Here is a 10434-nt window from a genome sequence, read left to right on the forward strand (position 1 = left end):
TTTTTGATGAAGTACATGCTGAGGAGGAAATACAAAAGTTTGTCCGAAAAAGCAAAAAGTGAACTGTGAAACAGAAGGACATTCCACTTCTGGTTCTTCTGGTAATAAAGACCACAGAGACTGTACTTGTGAAACCTTTTTCACTGTTTCAATGGAAAATGTTGGAGAGAAGGAAGGGAGCATGAGAGCTGACTAGAAGAATCAATGGCACATTGGAAACAAAGCAGAGGCAGGAAATGAGAGATGGAAATAAAAACAGTAATAAAACCAGTAAGTAACAATGTGAAATTACAGTGCAATAATTACATTTGTAAATACGACAGAACAAGAAAATCTGGAAATATTGTACTTTTTCAGAATTCGTTGGACTTGTGGGGGACTCATATGCCCTACTTCATGTCATTAATGTTCGAAAAAAATGCTTTGGGAAGGAGAAGAGGGGAGAAAGTTAACAGTAAGTAAAGAAAACATTTTTTTCTTAATAGTACTACTTGTGGTGTATGGTTTTCTTTGCATGCTATAAAGTAAAGTTTTATCAGTTATTTTTAAGTGTAATGGGGACTGTAAGTAAGTGCTGTTCTTTTTTCATTTCTCTCTTTCTTCTTGTTCAGTTTTAAGAAATGTAGGAGCAATGTAAAAAAAGCATGGTTAAAAGAGCATGGCAAAAGAAAAAATAATGTGCCTTTTCTTATTCTTGCATGGGGGCGTGACTGGATTAAGGACCTTAGATTGATTTAGTAACAAGTTTTAAGAGACGGCAAGTAAATGAAAAAGAATATTGAATATTACTAGGCTTTTTTCTAGCAAATAAATGTAAGCTTAGTAGCAATTCTGTATCTAGCCCGCATGTCTCCATGGAAACAATATGATAAAGAGAATTGAATGTCTAGTTCTCATGTCTTCATTGAGACAATCTGATAATGAGAAATTAGCTGTATGGTTCTCATGTCTCTGTGGAGACAATCTGATAAAAATCTGATAAAGAGAAGCTGGTTACACTTTGATGGAGAGCAATTAGCTGGGAGGAAAAAAAAGAAAAGAGAAACTGGCTAGGAGATAATGTTCTCTGAAAGCATTTAGGTGTTTTCCCAGCTGGAAGAGCTAAAAGATTAGGACAAAACCAGTTAGCACTTAGCAGAAGCACAGGCTGCACCATGCGTCTTAGCATGGCTAACTTTTCTTTTAGGTTAACTCAAGTCTGTCAGCGCAGTTGTCAGTTTGGGATATTTGTTCCTATAAGGATGGCAAAACTTCATGTACATAGTTTTGTGTGTTAGTATGAAATTAACAGGCTTTAGGGGGTATTGGGGGGTTGTTTGTTCTATTGAAAGCCCTCAGACAAAGAACACCAAACAGTTTTGTAAGACGTGACATAGGCTCAAATGGATATGACAAGAAATAACTCTAAAAAAGTTCAAAAAGTGTTCATGTCAACAACGGCTAAAAGAATGGCAAAAGTAATGCCAGAATTGACAGATAATGGATCATTTTGGTTTTGTGAGGGAGAGGCAAACATTTGACATTAACAGAACACTGATGATTCAGAGGGAAGCAGAATGTAAGAAAATACCATGGTTGTTGGTAGGTCCTGATGCAGAGAAAGCATTTAGAGTAAGCTGGGACTTTATGAGCAGGACAATGGAAGCATTTGCATTTCCTGAAAAAAAAAAGTTGATTAGGAGGATATACAAGGAGCAGAAGTGAAAATTAAAGTGGATGGGGTCCTCCCTGATAATTTCTGCTTGAGCACAGGAATCGGGCGGAATGTCCTCTTTCCCCTTTGTTATTTGCATAATATTTAGAAAATAAGCGACTCAGAATTTCAAAGATATAATTGGCATGGTAGTAAAGAAAAGATGTCTCTATTTGCAGAGGATATAATTTTATACCAAACAAAACCAGAAAGAGATATTACAGCGTTGTGGAACATTCTGAGACAGTTTCTGATCTTTTCAGGATACAAAATTAATGAAGCTAAAACAAAAAGACAATAACAGTAAATTATGTATACACATACAAATTCATTCGGTAATATTCATATTTATGGGGACATGATAAAATGAAGTATTTAGGAGTATGGATTAAAAATGATTCCGGTGTGACAGTTAACAATATGTGGGAAGAGGCTAAACAACAGATAATACAAAAACTGAGAAAATGGAAGATTTGCTATATGGATATGGATAGTAAGACACAAACAGTTAAAATGTTTTAGCCCAATAAGTCTTATACATAGTCAAACATATTTTACTGTACAGCAATTAATAAAGAGCTGAAGGACTTTATCTGGGAGAGGAAGACGGCAAAAGTCAAATGGGTTGAGCTGATTCTTCTAGTAGAACAGGGCAGATTGTGATTACCTGATTTGAAGGGATATTTCAGAGCTGCACAGTTAAGGCTCCTATACATAGCACAAGCAGGAAAACTATAATGCAAAGTGGAAAAAAGATGATGATGAAGCTCAAGAAACAAGGAGAGACTGGGATTCTGGATGCAGACCTTTGAGGAAAATGACAATAATCATACATAATATTGTATCTATACAGTAGTAGAAAGCATCCTACGAAGTAAGCCAACATGGGAATGGAGATACTGCTAATAGGGATGACTACAATTAGGGATATACACAATAGGCAAGAGGGGACTGCAATTTACTGGAGAAAACTGGTAAAGGTACCAACATATTGGAAGCAAATGATTAGACAGGGAAAGATGATAGAATGGGAAGATGCCAAGAATCTACCTGGAATGCAGGTTACAGATTGTCTTCCCTATCAAGGATTGATATCAGAGTATAGGCAAAGAGAAATAAATGGGGGGGTCCTAAATGTAGTAACAGCACTAGTAGAGTTTTTAGTAAACTCTAGAACAGAGGCTGCCATTAAAAAGGAATAATTAGAACTGTATATAAAATATTGCATAACAATTATTACAATCAATCAGAGGAGGTTAGCAAGAATTGGGAAGAGAGACTGGATAAGCAATTCACAAAGAAACAATGGGAAGATATATGCACATCTCCCAAACATGCAACAAAATCAGGAAGATTTAGGACTTGTGCTTGGAAATGTTTACACGGGTATTTTTATATCCCAAGTAGACTCCAGAGAATGTTTTCTCAGGTAGACAGCAAATGGAGGTGTGACAAGAAAGGAGGAGGTAATAGGGAACATATTTTCTAGGACTGCAGTGAGTTGGTGGACTATACGAATTCCCTGCAGGATGCACTGTTGCAGATGCTGGGTGGGCAGATTGGTGTGACAAGGGAGATGAGTTTTCTGAGGTATGATACAGAATCGGAACTGCCTAGACATTGTAAGGCCTTGCTGTGTCTAATTATGGTGGCTGCCAGAAAAGCAATTACTAGAAAAAGGAAATCAAAATCTAAATCAACTATATTAGAAGAAGCAGTGAATATAGTAACAGAGATAAAACAGCTGAAATTGAGATCTTTAGAAAAAGGTAGGAGCAAACTACATAGGAAAAATTGAGACTTGTGGGAACAATACATACAGAAGGGAATGAGGTTTAAAAGTAGGCATGACTTAAACAAGCCATGTTCTGTTTGACTGAAAATGATTGGGTAGAGTATCAGTGATGTATGTTTGCAACTGGGAGTGTGTCAGTATGGTCTGTAATGTAAAATGCTTGCAACTAGGATCGTGTCTGTGTGGTTTGTTTTCATTTATATAAATGTACGATTGCCTATGTTGTAAGTGATGGTTTAATAAGGATATTTCTTGCTTAAAAAAAATTGCAGAGAGATAAATATGTGGTATCCTTTGAAGTCTCAGAAAAAACAAGTATGCAACATAACAATTCAGGAAAATTAAGTGAACCAAGAGCATACCACAGTTCAGGAAGTGAACATTACACCCTCCACACTGGTTTGTTTAAAAAAAAAAAGGACAGGAATTGAATAATTTATGTAATGTTGCTTAGGTTATAGGATATATGGCATACAGATTCATAGGTGTGTACTAGGCTAATGGCCCTACAGCCTTTACAAGCATAGCCCATAGAATTACCCTGGCATCGTGCCACCCGACCTTAGTTCCCAGTGCCTCTGTCAAGCAGAGCCACTGGAGTGATCCCCGGGGTGGATTTTCTATTTCCCATCCACTCATCAAGAATTCTCTTGAAGAGGGCCAGTGAGGTGCTCTGTTTGACATGTATGGGAAGTCTATTTCATTGCATGGGCAGCCTCTGGGTTATGAACCTGTCCCTCCAGCATATTCTGTTGAAAGTGGTAATGAGGTTGAGGTCTCTGTCTCTGGAGCATGTGGTGCAGAGGGATTGGAATTTCTTTAGATGTAGCGTTTCTAACAGAGCTGGGTCAGACATGGCTTTGTAAGTTAAGCAGAGATTGCCTCTAACTATGCGACATGAGACAGAATAGTTGTTTTTTGAGTCTGTCCATATAAGACAAGTGTTTTGGGCCTAGGATACTCTTTGTGAGGTACTTTTGTGGCCTCTCCAGTTGCTGCAGGTGTCTAGTGAGGTACATGCCAAATGGAGCATTGTACCTGATGATTGGCTTTATGACGGAAGAGAAGAGGGAGACAATGATCTCTTTCTTCCTGGATAAAAACCCCTTAGTAATGACATGTGCCACACAGAAGGACTTTCTGACCACAGTGCCAATGTGGTGGTCAAAAGAGAGGTTGCTGTCAACCTGTGTTCACTGGACTACCATGGATGTGGTAATTCATGGGAACTGGGTTTTTCCCAAAGGATATGACGACACACTTTTTGACATTAAGCTGAAGGCCATGGTTCTGACACCAGTCGTTGGTCTCAGTGAGGCCTTTCTGTAGGATGTCAACATCATTTGGGGATTTAATAATAGCTCCCAACTTGCAATCATCTGCAAACTTTGTCAGCCAGAGTCCCTTCGTGTTGGCCTGTACTTCAGAGAAGTACATACCAAACAGGAGAGGACCCAGGACTGAACCATGTGGGACTCCACTCGTGACTGGTCAGCAGTCTGACTTGGAGTCAGCTACTTTCACACTGTGGTTTCTAAGTATGAGCCAGTTTGCAACCCACCTAGTGATATAGGGGTTGATGCCTAGCTTAGTGAGTTTTTCTATGACTCCGGAGTGGGGAATGGTATCAAAGGCCTTGGCCACAGCAATTCAGGCTGTATTAACCACCTTGCCTTCATCCACAGTTCTGGTGCCCGACTCAAAGAAGTCGACCAGGTTGGGCAGGCATGATTTACCCTTCACAAAACCAAACTGTGTGGGATCCAGAGTTTGGAGATTCACTATATCCTTGTTTATTAGTTTCATGATGATGTGTTCCATAGTTTTGTATATCAGGCAAGTCAGGCTATTGGGGCGATAGTTCCCAGGGTATGTAATCACTCCTCCTTTGTGTAGAGGGATGACTGCAGCAGTGCGCCATTCAGTAGGATGAGGCTGTGATTGAACAGGGCACACAGGTGAGGTGCCAGTTCACTCTGTAGTTCATACAGAACACAGCCAGGGATATTGTCAGGTCACATAGAAGTTGTATTCTTGGCCTTGGACAGTGCTGTTTTAACCTGTGCAGCAGTAATACTGGGTGCCTGGCAATCTACTGGTATTGTGATTGGTCCTTGGGAGGGGGGAGTAAAGTTGCCATTGAATTTGTCGGCCAGTATATTGGCAATATATGTTCGCTCAGTATAGAAGGTACCATTGTGCAGTAGCTCACAGCAAATCTGGGTATTGCCGTGGAGATTCTTCATATAACTGTAGAAGGCCTTGTGGGTTTTCATAGCTAGCTTTAGAGGATTTAATGAGGGATCTCAAATTTTTGTTGAGGCTGATAAGGGAGTTTTTCCAGTCTTGAGACTTCCTATTCTGCATCAGTTTCTTCCTTCTGTTGTAGAGTTCGTTTATGGCAGGGGACCACCAGATTGGCTTTCTTTTTTGGAGGAGAGCATCTTGGTTCTACTGGGTACGGTGAGATCCATGCATTTGTGTACGTGTTCATACAATGCACTGGTGTATGATTCGGCAGTCATGCAACTATTCTCCACTTGCATGGGTGCTGTGAAATTAGCCACCTCTGTTTTTAGGAGCCCAAAGTTAGCTTTGAAGACGTTTTTCATGGTGGTTACCTTTGCGGGGGTGGGAGGGATGTGGATTTCCAAGGTGATTAAGTTTGTAGTTGGATCTAACCAGTGAGGAGTTGACTACTGGTGTAGAGCAATGGTCGCCCATGTTAGTAATGATGAGGTCAAGGATGCTGCTACCTCTACTGGGGGTAAGAACGAACTGGTCCAGGGCATTGGCATTAATGAATTCCAGGAAATGTTGGGCAAGTGCATTCGTACATGAGTAGCTTTCCCAGTTAATGGAGGAGTAGTTGAAGCCGTCCAGTATGAGAGTGTTAGGTTGGACCCTAATATTCTCCAGGGTGCTTAGGAACGTAGAGTGCGAGTCTTGGGACATGGTTGGGGGCCTATAGCAGGCTACAACCTGAATCACTGTCTTACCAGTGTTAGCTGCACCTGAAGTATCTCAGATGCGTTATGTTGGGCTACCCGTCTGGAGGTGTGCGCATCCTTTATGAATATGGAAACACCACCGCCTTTGGAGCTTTGGTCCAAGTTCTGGGGCCAAAAGGTGTAGAATGAGTTATAGCCTGGCAGTGCAGGGGTGCTTTCTGCTGCCTTGAAACAGGTCTCTGTTACGGCACATTTTAAGGAGTGCTTCGAGCAAGTGCATTTTGAGATTTAGACTTCTAGCATTGAGCAACATGACCCTCAGATTGCATTTGTTTGTAGCTGTTACGGTGGTAATTTGGTCTTTAGAACATTGCCTAAAAAAGGCAATATAGGGACGAAAAAAGCCTTTGCCAGTATCTGGAAGCCCAGGGGTGACAGATGCAGACCATCTCTGGCAAAGCATCGAGGTATGTCAATCATGTCATCCCAGGCAGACAGATACTGGATCCCCTTAGAATGACACCAGAAACTTGGTCAATTGTGAAGTATAGCACAATTTGATTACTTTTATATCAATGTAAATTTGCCTATGGCACAAGTGATAATCCAATAAAGGTGTTAAAAAATGATTCTGGTGTGGCAGCTAAGGATATGTGGGAGGAGACTAAACAAAAAATAAAATAAAAACTGGGAAAAATGGAAGCTCTTGTCTATGGATATGGATAGTAAGATATAAGCGGTTAAAATGTGTTTAGTCCCCTTAGTCTTATACACAGGTCAGGCATATTTTTATCAATAAGAGGAGAAGTTGTGGATAGCAATTAATAAAGAGCTGAAAGATTTTATCTAGGAGGGGAAGACAGCAAGAGTCAAGTAGAATAAACTGATTCTTGCAATAGAACAAGGCAGATTGGGATAGCCAGATTTGAAGGGATATTTCAGACCTACACAGTTAAGGCTCCTATATAGCGCAAGCAGAAACCTATAATTCACAGTGGAAAAGGATGATGATGAAACAGGGGTGAAGCTCAATAAATAAGGAGAAACTGGGATTTTGGATGCAGACCTTTAAGGATAAACAACAATAATCATGCAGAATATTACATTCATAAAGTAGCAGAAAGTATTCCAAGAACTAAGCCAACGTGGGAATGGAGAAAGGAGTTTCTGATGATAGGACTGACTGCAACCAGGATTACAGACAACAGGCAAGAGGGGGCTGGAATTCATTGGACAAAACTAGCAAAGGAACCCAGGTAGTGGGAGCAAATAACTAGAGAAGAAAATGTAACAGAATGGTAAAATGCCAAGAATTTATTTGGACTGCAGGTTAGAAATTGCCTTCCCTACTTAGGATTGATATAGTATAGGCAAAGAGAAAGAAATAAGAGGGTCCTAAACAAAGGACCAGCACTAGTAGAGTTTTTAAAAGTAGAATCAAGAACAGAAGTGGCTATTAAAAAAGGAATAATTAGTAGATCATACTAAACGTACATGATAACTATAACAGTCAGAGGAGGTTAGAAAGGTTTGGGAAGAGAGACTGGATAAGCAATTCACAAAGAAACAATGGGGGGGGGTATACGATTATGATTATAAGACTTAGGATTTTTGCTTGGAAGTGTTTACATAGGTATTTTTATACCCCAAGTAGACTCCAGTTCATTTTTCCTCAGCCAATAGTTATGCAACATTGGTTTTAAATGAGTCTGAGGATCTTTACATAAACGTGGACTCCAATCACCATACAAGAAATGTCGCATTTTTTAAGAGGTTTGTGGATGACAATTTTTAATATTTTTTTCATATGGGAAGAAAATGAAACTGAACTTATTGCTTATGTGGAATATCTTAACACTACCACTAGTTTTCTACGCTTCTCTATGCAATATTCGCATTACAGCATGCAGTTTTTGGATGTTAACATTGTATATGATGGTTTGGGCATACAGACATCTGCCTTTAAAAAGAATGTTAATAAAAAATAAACATCTGCATAGAACAAGTATGCACCCCCCCCATATCTACAAGGGTATTGTTAGAAGCCAAGTGATGCGTATGAGTAGATTAAATACAAATGATCCAAAATGTATGTCAGATTGATGAGACTTTGGTATCATTTAAAGAAAGGGGCTATGAGACTGAGATACTGAAAGATGCTAAAAATGAGGTAATATCTAATATATCCACGACATGTTCCCCTTTTTTAGTGATGCATCTAGTAGCTACAATAAGGAAAATAATGGTAATTATACCCACGATGTTCGATATATGACTACTTTTAGTAGATGTACTGAGGGTATTAGAAGAATTGTAACTGATAATTGGGGTATACTTAGAAGTTTTCCTGATCTTAATAATGTTATTGGTCAGAGACCATTGTTAACATATAGAAAATGCACGAACCTTAAAAGTAGGTTGAGAAAAGTAATACATTTGTACACCCTAATAATAAAACTACTTTTACATTTAAATGCTCAGTGACTTGTAATACTAGCAATATTACATATTTGGCTACTTGTACAAAATGTACGTGTTTCTATGTGGGCAAGTCTACGAGACACCTAAAAGATAGGATTATAGAACACAATTCTGAGATAATCCCTAGCTAAACATGTATCTGAAAATGTTACTCAGAGTTTTAAATTCAGAGTTATACAAATTGTGATGAGATCCATCAGAAGAGGGGATCTAAATACTACAGAAAAAGGAATATCAATGGATCCTACGATTAACAAGCTGAACATCTACCAGGTTTAAATCAGATGGTTTTGGTTAAACCTGTTTTGAAATTAAAACAGATGAACATTTAGTATAAAATATTATTATGTACAAGCTTTGAGTTGTTATTCTAACATTTTATGTGTGTGCATATATATATATATATATATATATATATATATATATATATATAAATATATACACATACACATACATATATACACACATACACAAACACAAACATATTTTTTAATAATTTTTTTAAGAGCTTATTAACATTGTTAATTAATTCTCTTTATTGGCTGTGTGATTTAGATGTGATTAATTAGTATGTGTATAAAAACGGATGACCATTTGTGAATGTTATTAAGCACTGAGGAAGGGTATTTGATACCTGAAAGCTTTGCTGTTCTTAATTAAATTTATTGAAGTTACTGCAACACCAGAAGGCCCTTGTATCTTATTTGTTCCCACTTTTATTTATTTATGGGGATGTATGTAATGCCCTCCAACCCCTGAATACCCTCCCATCACTGATCAATGGCCAGCTGGCCTCTTATTTTCTGAGACAATGTAAAAATTCTCGTTTACTGACAACCATTTAATTCTCAATCTGATACAGTATGAGAGAGATATAATTACTAACCATCTTGGGAGGCAAGGCTCTCACAACATCAAATAGGTTGCCAGAATCCCACAACACTCCACAATACCTGACACTCACACACACACACACACACGCACACACACACACACACACACACACACACACACACACCAGGACAAACACAAAGAACAAAATATGCTGAGGATATTAAAAGCAAACTACTCAAACCAAAACTTTAAAAAGACTCCCAGATGCAGTAATAAGTACACTCAACAACCTCAAAAATACAATAACAAAGCAATACCCACCACAAGACATTCAGCCTCAACTCACAACATCTCTACATCTAAGCCCATAAGGCAGACCACCACACAATCCAACATTCTGGTCATAGGAGACAACACTGGAGGCACACCGATGTCCCACTTACCAGGCTGAGGACAGAGAGGGTTACTGTCAGTTACCTATTAAGAGCCAGGATTCATCAGATCATTCACGTACCTAGGTAAAAACCACAAGTATCAGTGCAATTCAGTCACAGTCCATGTGGGAGTAAATGGTGTAAGATTTATCCCCCTGGTCAATATGAAAACAAACATGATGGAGTACTTGGACAATGTGCCCCAAGCCAGTATGAGCCTAACACTGAGCAGCACTCTACCTTCTC

General features: G+C 38.9%; 1 protein-coding gene across 4 annotated transcripts in view; it reads right to left on the reverse strand.

Annotated features, from left to right (window-relative positions):
* The window catches only part of DIMT1 (DIM1 rRNA methyltransferase and ribosome maturation factor), a 624336-nt gene that overhangs the window by 602345 nt on the left and 11557 nt on the right, over positions 1–10434 (reverse strand). The window contains exon 2 of one of the 4 annotated variants that reach the window (XM_044063821.1): positions 10198–10268. The exons of the other annotated variants lie outside the window; for them this stretch is intronic. The gene's annotated coding sequence lies outside the window, so the exon portion shown is untranslated. The remainder of the gene's footprint in view (positions 1–10197; positions 10269–10434) is intronic. 4 annotated transcript variants of the gene reach the window in all.

This window comes from Protopterus annectens, chromosome 2.part2 (assembly GCF_019279795.1).
Source record: "Protopterus annectens isolate FY-2018-M chromosome 2.part2, PAN1.0, whole genome shotgun sequence".
Classification (NCBI taxonomy): domain Eukaryota; kingdom Metazoa; phylum Chordata; order Ceratodontiformes; family Protopteridae; genus Protopterus; species Protopterus annectens.